Source organism: Oryx dammah, unplaced genomic scaffold (assembly GCF_014754425.2).
Source record: "Oryx dammah isolate SB20612 unplaced genomic scaffold, SCBI_Odam_1.1 HiC_scaffold_23, whole genome shotgun sequence".
NCBI classification, from domain to species: domain Eukaryota; kingdom Metazoa; phylum Chordata; class Mammalia; order Artiodactyla; family Bovidae; genus Oryx; species Oryx dammah.
The window spans coordinates 17,198,508-17,214,708 of NW_024070207.1; the positions used below are offsets into that span (position 1 = coordinate 17,198,508).

At 41.5% G+C, this 16,201-nt stretch overlaps 1 protein-coding gene and 1 non-coding gene across 2 annotated transcripts in view; both read right to left on the reverse strand.

Moving 5' to 3' along the window:
• DCX (doublecortin) overlaps positions 1–16,201 on the reverse strand; it is a 115,208-nt gene that overhangs the window by 83,865 nt on the left and 15,142 nt on the right. The window lies entirely within an intron of this gene.
• TRNAE-UUC lies at positions 13,916–13,987 on the reverse strand. Its single transcript has one exon. It is a non-coding gene; the product is annotated as a tRNA-Glu (tRNA).

Here is a 16,201-nt window from a genome sequence, read left to right on the forward strand (position 1 = left end):
CTAGGTCCTGAGGATATATCAATGAACAAGACAAGGCCGTGCCCTCAACAAGTGTCTGTATTTTATTCTACAGGATTTAAGGCTTTATTCTAGGTATGGAGCACATCTTCCTAACTAGACTGTATCTTATTGGTTCTGTTTCTCTGAAGACTCCTGGCTAACACAGACCATACAATAAATATATTAGGCTTTATGATCCCAACCAGTCTCCACTGTGTATTTTTCTTTTTAATTTTTAAACCTATAGTTTGCAGACCCTTGACCTATTGTATTGTAAGTAATGGAAAATCATATTCTCCTTTGTTTTCCAAAGGGAAGTTTCCTAGAGACTGCAAGCGCTGTCTCTAGGAAATCCTATGGACAGAGGAGCCTGGTGGGCTATAGTCCACGGCTCACAAAAGAGTCGGATATGACTTATCAAATAAAGTGAAGTCGCTCAGTCGTGTCCAACTCTTTGTGACCCCGTGGACTGTAGCACATCAGGCTCCTCCGTCCATGGGATTCTCCAGGCAAGAATATTGGAGTGGGTTGCCATTTCATTCTCCAGGGGATTTTCCCAACCCAGGGATCGAATCCAGGTCTCCTGCATTGCAGGTGGACGCTTTAACCTCTGAGCCACCAGGGAACGTCACTTCTTTCTAATTCTATTTCACTCTGATTACTTTTGTTTTGTATCCCCACCAGTTCTGCCTTTTGTGTGAAGATTCCCAGGGTCTGTATCTTTGCATTTATGCTGTATGTGCTAACATATACAAACCCAGCTACCCCACACCATTCTGTTCTATTTCAGGTCAGGACTTGACAAGGGCAAGGGCAGTATGGAGTTGATGCTGTCATCCTCGAAAGCCACATTCAGCTCGGGGGATGGAAACATATTGATTTAAACAAAATTTTTGCTTTACAAGAAGGGAGGGAGAGGGATTGCTCAATCTGAACTCAAGGTCTCAGCAAGGTCCCTGTGGAGTAGCCAAACTCCATACCACTCAGTGAACTGAACCAGAGCCAGGACTATTAAGCCAAGTGGAGCTAGGAGTTTTTAGCCTGCTCAGTAACAACTATTTATTTCCTCTACAGTGTGAGTCCCAGCCTAGTCCCAGTTGGAGGAAAATCCAAAAGCAAGGGTGGCTATGTAAAGTATACCCCATGGGTGGGGGACCCCTCCAAGTTCTCATCTTCTATATCAGTTCTACCCAGTTCCAGCCACCATCAGTTTTCAGGTGGGGCTCATTAATAAACTCTTCAGCAGCCCATGTGACAGCAGTGGTAGCATTCTGAACCCCATTCCAGGCTGTTGCTATGGAAGATTACGGTTGGGGTTGAAAAAGAGGTGTCTGTATCGATTACCACTAAAAACAGACATGGATTAAAGCCAACCCCAAGCCGGTTTTCTCCAGATGAGCTGCAGTAATCTATCTCATTGTTAATCAACTTCCACAGCCCCTTTCACTCAGCTGCCTTCTGCAGTGCTGCAGGCTAAATGACAGAAGCAGTTCCAGCCTGGAAATGAATGATGCCATTCATCAATCCCAGAAGTCTCTCTGTAAAGATGCTGAAGAAGCAGATTCCTATTCCCAACACTTATCCACCAGGCCAGAGAAAATGCTGACTAAGGATGACATTTTATCATGCTTTGTAACAGTGGGTAAATATATTAGAACTGAACTAGGAGAAGAGTTCTGCTTGGTACTTAGTTATTCACTGGGAGGTCTAAGAAGCTACTGCTCTTTAGTCACTGCTTAGCTCATGTGAGTTCACAGTGCCAGCCCTAGAAAACAGCCCATTGTATCTAGAGCTGATTAGGTGGGCTTCCCTGGTGGCTCAGTGATAAAGAATCACCTGCCAATGCAGGAGACGTGGGTTTGATCCCTGGGTCGGAAAGATCCCCTCGAGAAGGAAATGGCAACCCACTTCAGTAATCTCGCCTGGGAAATCCTATGGACAGAGGAGCCTGGTGGGCTATAGTCCACGGCTCACAAAAGAGTCGGATATGACTTAGCAAATAAAGTGAAATCGCTCAGTCGTGTCCAACTCTTTGTGACCCCGCGGACTGTAGCCCACCAGGCTCCTCCATCCATGGGATTCTCCAGGCAAGAATACTGGAGTAGGGTGCCATTTCCTTCTCCAGGGGCTCTTCCCGACCCAGGGATCGAACCCACGTCTCCTGCATTGCAGGCAGATGCTTTAACCTCTGAGCCACCAGGAAAAGCCCTAGCAAATAAATAACAACAATTCATTCGGTACACTAGGCACAGTGCCTAGGACTCACCATATGTTTATGAACCCCTGTTTCCCTGGTGGCTCTGTGATAAAGGAATCTGCCTGCAATGCAGAAGCCGCGGGAGTTGTGGGTTTGATCCCTGAGTCAGAAAGATCTCCTGGAGGAAAAAATGGCTACCCACTCCAGTATTCTTGCTTGGAGAATCCCATGGACAGAGAAGCCTGGCAGGCTGTAGTCCATAGGCTCACAAAGAGCCAGACACAACTGAAGTGACTTAGCACACATGCACGAGCATTATTTAATTTCTTTTAAAATCAGAAAAATATTAGATTATACAAAATATTTAAATACATAATATTAATATATTCATACCAATGTAGTGGCAATTATTTTTTAAGTGGAGAAAGCGGTCTAGCGAGACAGAAGTTGCCTAGGGCCCACTAGTCATCATGCATCTGTAAGTTTACCAATTAGTACTGGAGATCTGAAACCTAAAAGGTAGGATGGCCCACTGGAGAACCCACACTTCTCTTAATCAGAGGAGTCCCTGGGAAAGCACAAACATCAATTCCCAGCAGGCCACAAGCCAAACACTTGAAACTTCAAGCAAGGCAAGGCCCCATCCTCTTTGCAAACAGCAAGAGGAAGTTCACCTATCAACTGCCATATTAAATAAACTGTGGCGGCAAAGACTGCCAGAGGGAAGCTTTTTATCAAGGCTGTAATGTCTTTGGTGAGTAAGACCAGAAATGTCCTGACATATAAATATTTATATACGACTTCATCAGATGAGACAGCCCGTACTTAAAAGAAACAGGGCACAGCCACGCATAGGCAGACATAAAGAGACTTCAGGAGGTACTGGTCTCTGCCCCCAAACCTCTTTTAAGGGATATTATCATGCTGGGTGAGCTGTTCAGACCCCTAGGGTCTGCCAAATTGTTGCCAGTTGGAGAAGCCCAGACTTGGTGCAATAGGAAGTATGCAGCCTACATAAATGGCAAGCACCACTTATGGCAGTTAAGTCTCATTAGTGAACCTGTCTCTGATTCCTTACTCTGCAGCATGGGCTAGTGGAAGGAGTACTGCTTTATACAGGACTAAATCTACTGTAAAGGTTCTAAACCTGGCAATGGAATTGACGTTGCTGACTCTATCACTCTTGTTAGCGAAGCCGAACTTGAATTCCCATGACCAAAAGGATTCTCCTAATCACTTACAACTCTGGGGGACTCTTGAAACATCTAGACAAATCTCCCTTTTGGTCAATTTCTTCTTTTCCCTCTCAAGTCTATATCAGAGATAAGTGTGCTCAAGCCCTACACTGAACATGGGTAAAAAGGTGTTGCCTTCGTGGTGATTGTTGATACTCTATCTACAAAGGCTCCCATGCTCCAGTTTATCACCCCTGTCAAAATGTAATGGTGCCTGTTTTCTCTCCATTTAATTACTCCTTTGGGCCTTGAAGGTTTTTTTTTTTTTTCTTTTTAAGCTTCTCTAATTAAAATGCAAATAAATACCAAAGGCAGAGGCCAATGATTCCCAAAGTGCATTCTACCATATGGTCATAGTTTTTTATTTTTATTTTTTTAATAAGTTTGGTGTTCAAACAAGTTTGGGGTTCAAACAAGTTTGGGGAACACTGGTCTAAACAAAATCAAGCAGGTTTCTCTATAGAGGGCTTATTGGAGCCTTTTTTCAAGAGGGGAATATACTGTACAATGTTACTAAACTTATTTGATCAAAGAACTTCTGATCAGACTCAGTTCAGTTCAGTCACTCAGTCGTGTCTGACTCTGTGAGCCCATGAATCACAGCACGCCAGGCCTCCTTGTCCTAGTATTACATATAACACAATTTGGGAAATGTTCTCTAAACTGATAGGAGATAACATTATAGTAAGGAATGATTTCCTTACCAGCTGAATCTGTGAGCTGAGATGGAGGCTCTGAAAAAAGTCTAACTTATCTGCTGCTGCTACTGCTAAGTCGCTTCAGTCGTGTCCAACTCTGTGCGACCCCACAGACGGCAGCCCACCAGGCTCCGCCGTCCCTGGGATTCTCCAGGCAAGAACACTAGAGTGGGGTGCCATTTCCTTCTCCAATGCATGAAAGTGAAAAGTGAAAGTGAAGTCGTTCAGTCGTGCCCGACTCTTAGTGACCCCATGGACTGCAGCCTACCAGGCTCCTTCATCCATGGGATTTTCCAGGCAAGAGTACTGGAGTAGGGTGCCATATACAGCTTAAAGTTATAAGGCAGGACAGGGCACAATAGATAAATGGCTAGCTCAGCATATTAAAATGCACACATGATATAAGTTATACCAGAAGGGGATTTTGGTAATGACATATAACACAGGAGCTGACAGAGAGGAAAGCCCTGGGAAAATGAAACGTTGGACAAGCAGGTTATGATAGATCTGGAGCATGGGAACTGCCAAAAAGCATCAAATCCCATAGCCTGACCCACTCATGACTCCATCTGCCTACATGCCTCTGAGGACCTTCCTGAGCCAGACTCTGCCCTCTGATCGATTGGAAAATTTTGCCTCCTATAATCAGCCATAATGACTGTTCGAATGACCTGAATTTGACTGGTTTAATAACCTAAATTGTCATTTGAAATAGACATTTTCTGTCATATTTGACACACTTGCACACTCCTATCTCAAAACTATTCTCTTAGCCTCTCTGGACACATCATCTAGTTACCCACAGACCTCTTTATCAATTCCTGGGCTCCTCCTCCTACTCATTCCCTTAATGCAAATATCCCCCCATAGTCTTTTCCTGGAACAATGTCTCTACTTACATTATTTTAACCACCGGTGTTTGCAGATTATTCCCAAATCTACATATCTCCAGCCCAGACCTCTCTCCAGATGCCAGACCCATATATACCACTATATTCTAGAGATTCCACTCAGATGTAGCAAGGCATCCCAAATTCAGTACATCTAAACTCTGTTTCTTTCCCTGGATTTCCCTAGTCTAGTGAATGGCTCTACAATCTACCCATAAACCTCAGAGTCACCTGAATCCTCCTTTTTCCTCACCTATGACAGGCAAAATTATAAGAATGATCCTTGCCCTTGTATAATCTCCTCCCCTTGAATATGGCAAGAACATGGGAACATGATATGTTATTTTTATGATTATGTTATGTTATATGGCACAAAGGGACTTTTCAGATATAATTAGGGTTAATAATCAGTTGACTTTGGGTTCATCAAGGGGAAGATTACACAGGTAGCAACAATCTAATCACATGAGCCTTTCAAAAGCAAGTTTACTCTGACTGCTGGCAGAAGGGGAAATTAGAGAGATGCTAAGCCTGAGAAGGATTTTATGTAACTGTGTTGGCTTGAAGTTGGCGAGAGCCATGTGAGAAGGATGTTGGTAGCCTCCAGAAGCTGAAAATGGCTCCCAGCTGACAATCAGCAAGGAAGTGAGGACCTCAGACCTACAGTCCCAAGGAACTGAATTCTGCCAAAAATCTGGATGAGCTTGGACCTAGGTTCATCCTCGTGTGTGCTGAATCACTTCAGTCATGTCCGACTCTTTGTGACCCCATGGACTGTAGCCCACCAGGCTCCTCTGTCCATGGGCTTCTCCAGGCAAGAATACTGGAGCGGGTTGCCATTTCCTTCTCCAGGGGATCTTCCTGACCCAGGGATTGAACTTGTGTCTCCTGTGGTTCCTGCAGTGCAGGCAGATTATTTATCGCTGAACCACCAAGGAAGCCCAGATTCATACTCAGAGCCTTCCAGTAAGAGCCTTGCCCATATGACACTGTGACTTTAGTTTTGCATGATCCTAAACAGGGAACCCAGTCAAGGCTGCTTTAGCTCTGATCTACAGAACTGTGAAATAATAAGCGGCTGGTGCTCTAAACTGCTACACGTGTAGTAATTTAGGTGACTCAGTAGAGAATGTGCCTGACAGTGCAGGAGACGTGTGTTTGATTCCTGGGTTGGGAAGATCCCCTGGAGGAGGAAATGGCAATCCACTTCAGTATTCCTGCTTGGGAAATCCTACTGACAGAGGAGCCTGTGGGCTACAGTCCATAGGATCGCAAAAGTCAGACACAACTTAGCGACTAAATAACAACAATGTCCAATACCACTGCCTGGGCTTAGATCCTTCTATTTTCTTTCCTATATTACCACACAATCTTCTACTTGGTCTCCCTACTGGTTTTGTTGTCTTCCTCAAATCCAGAACAACAGTGTGACTAACCCAAACTGCAAATCTGATCACACTGTTCCTTTGCTTAAAATCCTTTAGTGGTTTCTTTCTCTACAGGATAATATCCAAGCTCTGTAATGTAGTTTTTACCAGGTTATTCCTGAATCTTTCCCTTGACTTCTTCTCAGATTCATCTTCTGCCATGTTTGCCTTGCACTATTTCCTGTAACACAGTCATAGCCCTCCTGCCATTTTGGGATAATTCTCTGCTGTGGGCAGTTGTTCTGTGCATGGTAGGATGTTAAGCAGCAGCCCTGGCCTCTTCCAACTAGATTTCAGCAGCATCTCACCCTCATTTGTGACAACCAACAATGTCTCTGAAAGTGAAAATGAAAGTGTTAGTTGCTCAGTTATGTCTGACTCTTTGTGACCCCATGGACTGTAGCCCACCAGGCTCCTCTGTCCATGGGATTCTCCAGGCAAGAATACAGGAGTAGGTTGCCATTTCCTCCTCCAGGGGATCTTCCCAACCCAGGGATCAAACTCACATCTCCTGCGTCTCCTGCATTGCAGGCAGATTCTTTACCATTTGAGCCCTCAGTTCAGTTTAGTTCAGTCGCTCAGTTGTGTCCGACTCTTTACGACCCCATGAATCGCAGCACGCCAGGCCTCCCTGTCTATCACCAACTCTCGGAGTTCACTCAGACTCACGTCCATTGAGTCGGTGATGCCATCCAGCCATCTCATTCTCCGTCGTCCCCTTCTCCTCCTGCCCCCAATCCCTCCCAGCATCAGAGTCTTTTCTAATGAGTCAACTCTTCACATGAGGTGGCCAAAGTACTGGAGTTTCAGCTTTAGCATCATTCCTTCCAAAGAACACCCAGGACTTATCTCCTGTAGAATGGACTGGTTGGATCTCCTTGTAGTCCAAGGGACTCTCAAGAGTCTTCTCCAACACCACAGTTCAAAAGGAAGCCCTAGATAATGCTAAATGCCCCCTTAGGGGCAAAACTGCTTCAGATAAAGACCACTGAGCTAATAATGTATACAGAATTGCAGTGGCTCTCTACACCAAAACTTCTTTTTTTTCCCCCTTGAGCTAATATCACAAGACCTGGAGAGGGTAGAATCTGTGATATCAAAAATAAAAGTATTCTAAATCTAGGAAAAATAGATGGATTGGGGTTCTGGAGATCCCTTTTGGTATACTTTTTTAAAAGAAGATTTGGTGGTTAGGGAAGAGCCTGTAATTCTTTGTAGTAGAAGTTCCTTCTATTTAGAAAGATTCCTTGATGCTTGAGAGTTAGAAAGGTCAGGGTGGGACTAAGATAAAAAGAAGAGGGAAATGACTTCTTTGTATTTGCTCTAACTTTGAGGAAATTTGTTAAAGGGACCCTCATATTACCTTCTAGTGTTCCCTTAGGCAAGAACTCTGGGCCAAATATCTATACAGAAAAAAAAAAAAAAGACTGTCAATTTGTTTGCTTGGAGTAGTCTTTTCAGTACATGCTTTAGGAACCACAGCACTCAAGAATTCTATTACTAGGTATATCTTCAAGAGAAATAAAATATATGGCCACTCAAAAACTTACACACATATGCTCATAGCAACATTAGTAATAATAGTCAAAAGATGGAAACAAAACAACTCAAATGTCCATCAACCAATGAATGGGTACATAAAATGTGGTATAACCATATAATGGAATATGATTCATCCATACAAAGAAATGAAATCCAAACATATACTAGAACATAGATGAGCCTAAAACATTATGTTAAGTGAACAGAACGAGTCACAAAAGACTACATGATTCATCTGCATAAAATGTCCAGAGAATGCAAATCTGTAGACACAGAAAGTAGATTAATGATTGCTTAGGGCTAGGAGAAATAGGAGGTAGAGTAGAGGTAGCTAAAAGTTAACACAATTTCTTTTTGAGGTGATGAAATATTTAAAGATTGACTATGGTAATGCCTGCAACATGTCTATGAATACACTAAAAAATCACTGAATTGTATATTTTGAATGGGTGAAATATATGGTATGTGAATTATATCTTAATTAAGCTTTTCCCCAAAAAAGTAATCCAAGAAATTCTTGGCATCTCCCTACTCCCCAGGCCCAATCCTGTGTAACACCACCCTGAAGGGATACGACGTGGGATAAGCAAGTTTGGATGGGTGTGGGATGAGACCAAGAGTCTAGAGCATGGGGGGGGGGGGGCACTGCCACGGAACAATAGGTCCTTTTAAGTTCTCTTGAGCCCTCTTATGTTTTTCCTACTTAATGAGGCTTAGCCAACCTCACTGTTATAGCTTTGGATTGAGTTACTGTTCCAGAACATCTATACAAGAGAAACTTCTGTGCTGTTAGTTCACATCCAAAGTTCTTGGAAGAGAAAACTTCACAGAATTTGGCTGCTAACTTTTGAAGTCAAGGTACTTGCCAGATATATGGGTCACTGCTATTTCTAACTCTTGGATTAAACTCACATTAAAAAAAAATCTCTTATCTTTTCAACAAATGGTGCTGGAAATGTTGGATATACATTTGCAAAAAAAGAAAGACCAGAAAGAAAGAGGGAGAGGGAGGGAGGAATGATGAAAAGAAGGAAGGAAAAAAATTTTGACCCTTAACTCACATGATACACAAAAATTAATAAACTGGATTTCAGCAAAATAAAACAATTCATTCTTGAAAAATCAAGACAGCCATTAAAAAGATGGAAACACACACTACAGACTGGGAGAAAATATTTGGAAATTATACATGTGATATAAGACATATCCAGAATATATAAAAAATTCTTATCCCTCAATAATAAGGAAATAATTTAATTGTTAAATGGCAAAGATCTAAATAGACATTTTAACAAAGATACACAAATGTCCAATAAGCATGAAAAAAATATATTTGATACCATTAGTTATTAGGGATAAGCAAATTTTAAAAAACCACAATGAGATACCATTTTATATCCACTAGAATGACTCATAAAAAGATAGACAATAACAAGTGTTGGCAAGATGTGAAGAATCCTCATACATTGCTAGTAGGGATGTAAAATGGTACAGCCATTTTAGAAAATAGTCTGGTGGTTTCTTAAAACTTTAAACATATACATACTATGCAACCCATCAATATAATTTCTAGGTGTTTATCCAAGATAAATAAAGACATAAGTCCACATAAAAATCTGAGCATGAATGTTCATAGCAGCTTTATTCATAATAACAAAAGGTTGAAACAACTCAAATTTCCATTCAATAATAAATAAAATGTAGTATATCCTCTTATAATAATATAATATTATTCAGCCATAAAGAGGAATGAAATAGTGTGATGCTACAACATGATGAACCTTGGAAACATGCTAAGTAAAGAAGCCAGCCACAACAGCTCACATGTGGGATGATTTCATTCATATTAAAAGTCCAGAATGAGCAAATCTGTAGAGACAGAAAGTAGATAAGTGATTGCCTGGAGAAAGGGGTGGTTGGGGGATTGGACCATGATGTCTAAAGGGTGTAGAGTTTCTTTTCATGATGATAAAAATTGTCTAAAATTGATCCTGGTGACGGATGCACAACTGTCTGAATAAACTAAAAGCTATTGGATTGTGCACTTGAATTGGGTGAGTTGTATGGTATGAGGTTTATATGCAGGAGACCTGGGTTCGATTTCTGGTTTGGGAAGATCCCCTAGAGGAGGGCATGGCAACCTGCTCCAGTATTCTTGCCTGGAGAATCCCATAGACAGAGGAGCCAGGTGGGCTATAGGCCATGGGGTTGCAAAGAGTCAGACACAGCTGAGCAACGAAGCACACACAAAGGTTTATATCTCAATAAAGCTATTTAAAAAACTACATTTGGAGACAACGAATTGTCCTTCACTTTGAGGGAATGGCAATAATGGAAAAGATGAAAATAAAGAACTAAAAACAAGAAGCCAGTTACTTCAAAGGTTGTTCATGGAATCAACTCCCTGATAAACTCCCACTTAATGATTCTTCTGATTATTTAAGAAATAGCTCTGATGCTAGCCTCTCCCATTGGCAATATTCCTTTTCTGCACTGAAAATAGCACCACTATGTTGAAGACACCTTAATAATGAATGCTTGCAACAATTGGCAAGCTGGCTTTTATCTCATTTTGTTTCGTGATTCCTCCACCCTCTGCTTCTCATGTCATCCACATTGTTAAGAAAAGGAAGTCAAATCAAAATTACATTTGAAAATATTCTCTGGTTATGTCATCACAGACACTGAAAGATCTGAATATAAGAACTGTGTAAATCCCTTTAGGAACCATCCTAGAAAATAACATATCCACCAAGGTGATTACTACATGAGGTTGGAGAAACTAGGAGCATAGAGAGGTGGAGGCTTTGAGAAGAGTAGCAGCTTGGTGAAAAATGCCTAAACAGAAGCAATACTGTAAGAAGACTACTCTGCTAACATGGAGCCAGAAATACTCTTGTAGGTCATGTACTTATCTCAAAAACTGAGGTCCAGAAAAGAGATTTGATTGGCTCCCAAAACATATAACTAGTGGAAAATAGAGTGAAGACTAGAATTCAGGTCTTTGAATCCCACTTTCAGGCTCTTTCCATCTGCTGAATGTTGGATATTGATAGACTAGTCAGTGTGAGAGACTGGAATACTGTGTCAAAGTTTTGATTGAAATGACCAAGCCCCAGCTCCATCACTGCTCAGAGCCTACAGCATTTCATCAACAATAAAACTCTAAGATGATAAATTAGATCTGATAGAGTGCCTGATGAACTATGGACGGAGGTGCGTGACATTGTACAGGAGACAGGGAGCAACATCATCCCCAAGAAAAAGAAATGCAAAAAGGCAAAATGACTGTCTGAGGAGGCCTTACAAATAGCTGTGAAAAGAAGAGAAGCGAAAAGCAAAGGAGAAAAGGAAACATACTGTATGGTATATTTCTCCATCTATTAGTGTCCTCTTTGATTTCTTTCATCAGTGTTTTATAGTTTTCTATATATAGGTTTTTAGTTTCTTTAGGTAGATATATTCCTAAGTATTTTATTCTTTTTGTTGCAATGGTGAATGGAATTGTTTCCTTAATTTCTTTTTCTACTTTCTCATTATTAGTGTATAGGAATGCAAGTATACTAACACATATATATGGAATTTAGAAAGATGGCAATGATGACCCTGTATGCAGGACAGCAAAAAAGACACAGATGTGTATAACGGACTTTTGGACTCAGTGGGAGAGGGAGAGGGTGAGATGACTTGGGAGAATGGTATTGAAACATGTATAATATCATGTAAGAATCGAATTGCCAGTCTATGTCCGATGCAGGATATGGCACGCTTGGGGCTGGTACGTGGGGATGACCCAGAGAGATGTTGTGGGAGAGGGGTGGGAGGGGGGTTCAGGTTTGGGAACACATGTACACCCGTGGTGGATTCATGTCAATGTATGGCAAAACCAATACAGAATTGTAAAGTAAAATAAAAAATAAATAAATTTAAAAAAAAAAGAAAAGGAAACATATAAGCATCTGAATGCAGAGTTCCAAAGAATAGCAAGGAGAGATAAGAAAGCCTTCTTCAGCCATCAATGCAAAGAAATAGAGGAAAACAACAGAATGGGAAAGATTAGACATCTCTTCAAGAAAATTAGAGATACCAAGGAAATATTTCATGCAAAGATGGGCTCAATAAAGGACAGAAATGGTATGGACCTAACAGAAGCTGAAGATATTAAGAAGAGGTGGCAAGAATACACAGAAGAACTATACAAAAAAAGATCTTCACAACCCAGATAATCACAATGGTGTGCTCACTCACCTAGAGCCAATCATCCTGGAACGTGAAGTCAAGGGGGCCTTAGGAAGCATCACTACGAACAAAGCTAGTGGAGGTGATGGAATTCCAGTTGAGCTACTTCAAATCCTAAAAGATGATGCTGTGAAAGTGCTGCACTCAATATGCCAGCAAATTTTTAAAAACTCAGCAGTGGCCACAGGACTAGAGAAAGTCAGTTTTCATTCCAATCCCAAAGAAAGGCAATGCCAAAGAATGCTCAAACTACACACATTTGCACTCATCTCACATGCTAGTAAAGTAATGCTCAAAATTCTCCAAGCCAGGCTTCAACAATACATGAACCATGAACTTCCAGATGTTCAGGCTGGTTTTAGAAAAGCAGAGGAACCAGAGATCAAATTGCCAACATCCGCTGGATCATCGAAAAAGCAAGAGAGTTCCAGAAAAACATCTATTTCTGCTTTATTGACTATGCCAAAGCCTTTGACTGTGTGGATCACAATAAACTGTGGAAAATTCTGAAAGAAATGGGAATACCAGACCACCTGACCCACCTCTTGAGAAATCTGTATGCAGGTCAGGAAGCAACAGTTAGAACTGGACATGGAACAACAGACTTGTTCCAAACAGGAAAAGGAGTATGTCAAGGCTGTATATTGTCACCCTGCTTATTTAACTTATATGCAGAGTACATCATGAGAAATGCTGGGCTGGAAGAAGCACAAGCTGGAATCAAGATTGCCGGAAGAAATATCAATAACCTCAGATATGCAGATGATACCACCCTTATGGCAGAAAGTGAAGAACTAAAGAGCCTCTTGATAAAAGTGAAAGAGGAGAGTGAAAATGTTGGCTTAAAGCTCAACATTCAGAAAACAAAGATCATGGCATCCTGTCCCATCATTTCATGGCAAATAGATGGGGAAACAGTGGAAAAAGTGGCAGATTTTATTTTTCTGGGCTCCAAAATCACTGCAGGTGGTGATTGCAGCCATGTAATTAAAAGACACTTACTCCTTGGAAGGAAAGTTATGACCAAACTAGATAGCATATCATAAAGCAGAGACATTACTTTGCCAACAAAGGTCTGTCTAGTCAAGGCTATGGTTTTTCCAGTGGTCATGTATGGATGTGAGAGTTGGACCATAAAGATAGCTGAGCACCGAAGAATTAATGCTTTTCAAGTGTGGTGTTGGAGAAGACTCTTGAGAGTCCCTTGGATTGCAAGGAGATCCAACCAGTCCATCCTAAAGGAAATCAGTCCTGAATGTTCACTGGTAGGACTGATGCTGAAGTGGAAACTCCAATACTTTGGCCACCTGATGTGAAGAGCTGACTCATTTGAAAAGACCCTGATGCTGGGAAAGATTGAAGGTGAGAGGAGAAGGGGACGACAGAGGATGAGATGGTTGGATGGCATCACCGACTCAATGGACATGAGTTTGAGTAATCTCCAGGAGTTGGTGATGGACAGGGAGTCCTGGCATGCTGCAGTCCATGGGGTCGCAAAAAGTCAGACATGACTGAGCGACTGAACTGAACTGAAGATGATAAATTGCTGAAGAAATAACCAATCACCAGAGTATACTTGGTCCTTTCTTTCCAGAAGATCAGTATATTTGATGTTGGGCCACTTCCATCATAAGACCTCTTTTCTGAGAGGAAAGGGGGCTATACCAAGTGGTTTGTGGGATCTTAGTCCCTTGGCCAGGGATTGAACCCGGGCCCTGGCAGTGAAAGTGCCAAGTCCTAACCACTGGACCGCCAAGGAATCCCCTTAAACCTGCTTTAAAAGTACAAAATCTACCTTTGTATGAGACAGCTTGAAGTCTATACTACATATGGCAAAGTCATTTGCAAACTATCTCTTTTCAAAAGGCCCAGCCTGGCTCCACTTCTCTGCTCTTTTCTATTTGATGCTCAAGCCAATCCTCTCAAAACCTGTCTCCAGGAATCCAATTTGTAGGTTGAGGAGAGGGAAATTTGGTAATACAAACATTACCTTTCCAGCCTGGTTTTGTTCAGTGAAGGTCAATGATAAATGACCTCCCTTTGAGGGCATAATTTATGTCCATGTGGCCTTTTCTATTGAGCCCAATGTTGACTGACAGGACATAGCACTAGGAGGGGAGAGAGGTTGGCTATGGGAGACTTGAAGGCCAAGGAGTATAACTAAGACCAGATGTGGCTGGAGGGGGCTGAGATGCGGGGGAGAGGGGGGGAGCATGGAGAAGAAATGCCTACACAAGCAAAATAAAGATATATCCACCTTGGGAAATGCGCTCAACATTTCCAAGGTTAAATCCAACTAGTCTTCCTGTGTTGCCTGCAATTACCTTTGTGCTTCCAGCACCCAGTTATTTAGCATAGCAAGATGGAAGGAGAAAGTCTTTCCTGGAATACTTAACAGTAGTTCAAATACCCTTTGTGCTCTCATTTTCCTATTCTACCATCTTATTACTCAAAACATTTCTTAAAATTCCTGTTCTAACTTCCAAGGCTCTGGGTAATCTGGGAATCATTTAAAACTATTTTCTGTTATTCTGAGACCTAAAATTCCTGGTTCAAGTAGTTGGTACTAGAAAGATATAGACAGAAACAGAAAATAAATTCATCTAATTTTAAAAATTGGCCTAACAAAGCTAACACAAATACTAAAGGCCATACTTATCCCTTAGGCAGGCATGTTGAGGCCATAGGGAATCTGTGACTGTATAGAACCTGGACATGGACTAAACTGAGACTAGAGACCCCAGTAAGTATAACATGAAAATGGATGGTGTGAGAAACAGCTGCAGCTAAAAGTCTATTATTAAAGCTCTGAATCTCTAACAGAATCACCATGCCCTGTGCTTAATGGAAATGACTTCAAGGCTAGACCATGTATCTACTGAGCCACTACTACCAAATGAACCAGAAATTTGGGTTCTAGTTTTTGTGTGCCGACATTTAACCATAAAGGGTCAGCATGTGGCTTGATTATAGAGATTGATAGTTGGATAATTTAATATGTGAACCGTGAACTTCCAGATGTTCAACCTGGTTTTAGAAAAGGCAGAGGAACCAGAGATAAAATTGCCAACATCTGCTGGATCATTGAAAAAGCAAGGGAGTTCCAGAAAAAACATCTATTTCTGCTTTATTGACTATGCCAAAGCCTTTGACTGTGTGGATCACAATAAACTGTGGACAATTCTGAAAGAGATGGGAATACCAGACTACCTGACCCACCTCTTGAGAAACCTATATGCAGGTCAGGAAGCAACAGTTAGAACTGGACATGGAACAACAGACTGGTTCCAAATAGGAAAAGGAGTATGTCAAGGCTGTATATTGTCACCCTGCTTATTTAACTTATATGCAGGGTACATCATGAGAAATGCTGGGTTGGAAGAAGCACAAGCTGGATTTACAATTGCTGGGAGATATATCAATAACCTCAGATACGCAGATGGCACCACCTCTATGGCAGAAAGTGAAGAAGAACTAAAAAGCCTCTTGATGAAAGTGAAAGAGAAGAGTCAAAAAATTGACTTAAAGCTTAATATTCAGAAAACTAAGATCATGGCATCTGGTCCCATCACTTCATGGAAATTAGATGGGGAAACAGTGGAAACAATGTCAGACTTTATTTTGGGGGGCTCCAAAATCACTGCAGATGGTGACTGCAGCCATGAAATTAAAAGACACTTACTCCTTGGAAGAAAAGTTATGACCAACCTAGACAGCATATTAAAAAGCAGAGACATTACTTTGTCAACAAAGGTCTGTCTAGTCAAGGCTATGGTTTTTCCTATGGTCATGTATGGATGTGAGAGTTGGACTATAAATAAAGCTGAGTGCAGAAGAATTGATGCTTTTGAACTGTGGTGTTGGAAAAGACTCTTGAGTCCCTTGGACTGCAAGGAGATCCAACCAGTCCATCCTAAAGGAGATTAGTCTTAGGTGTTCATTGGAAGGACTGATGTTGAAGCTGAAACTCCAA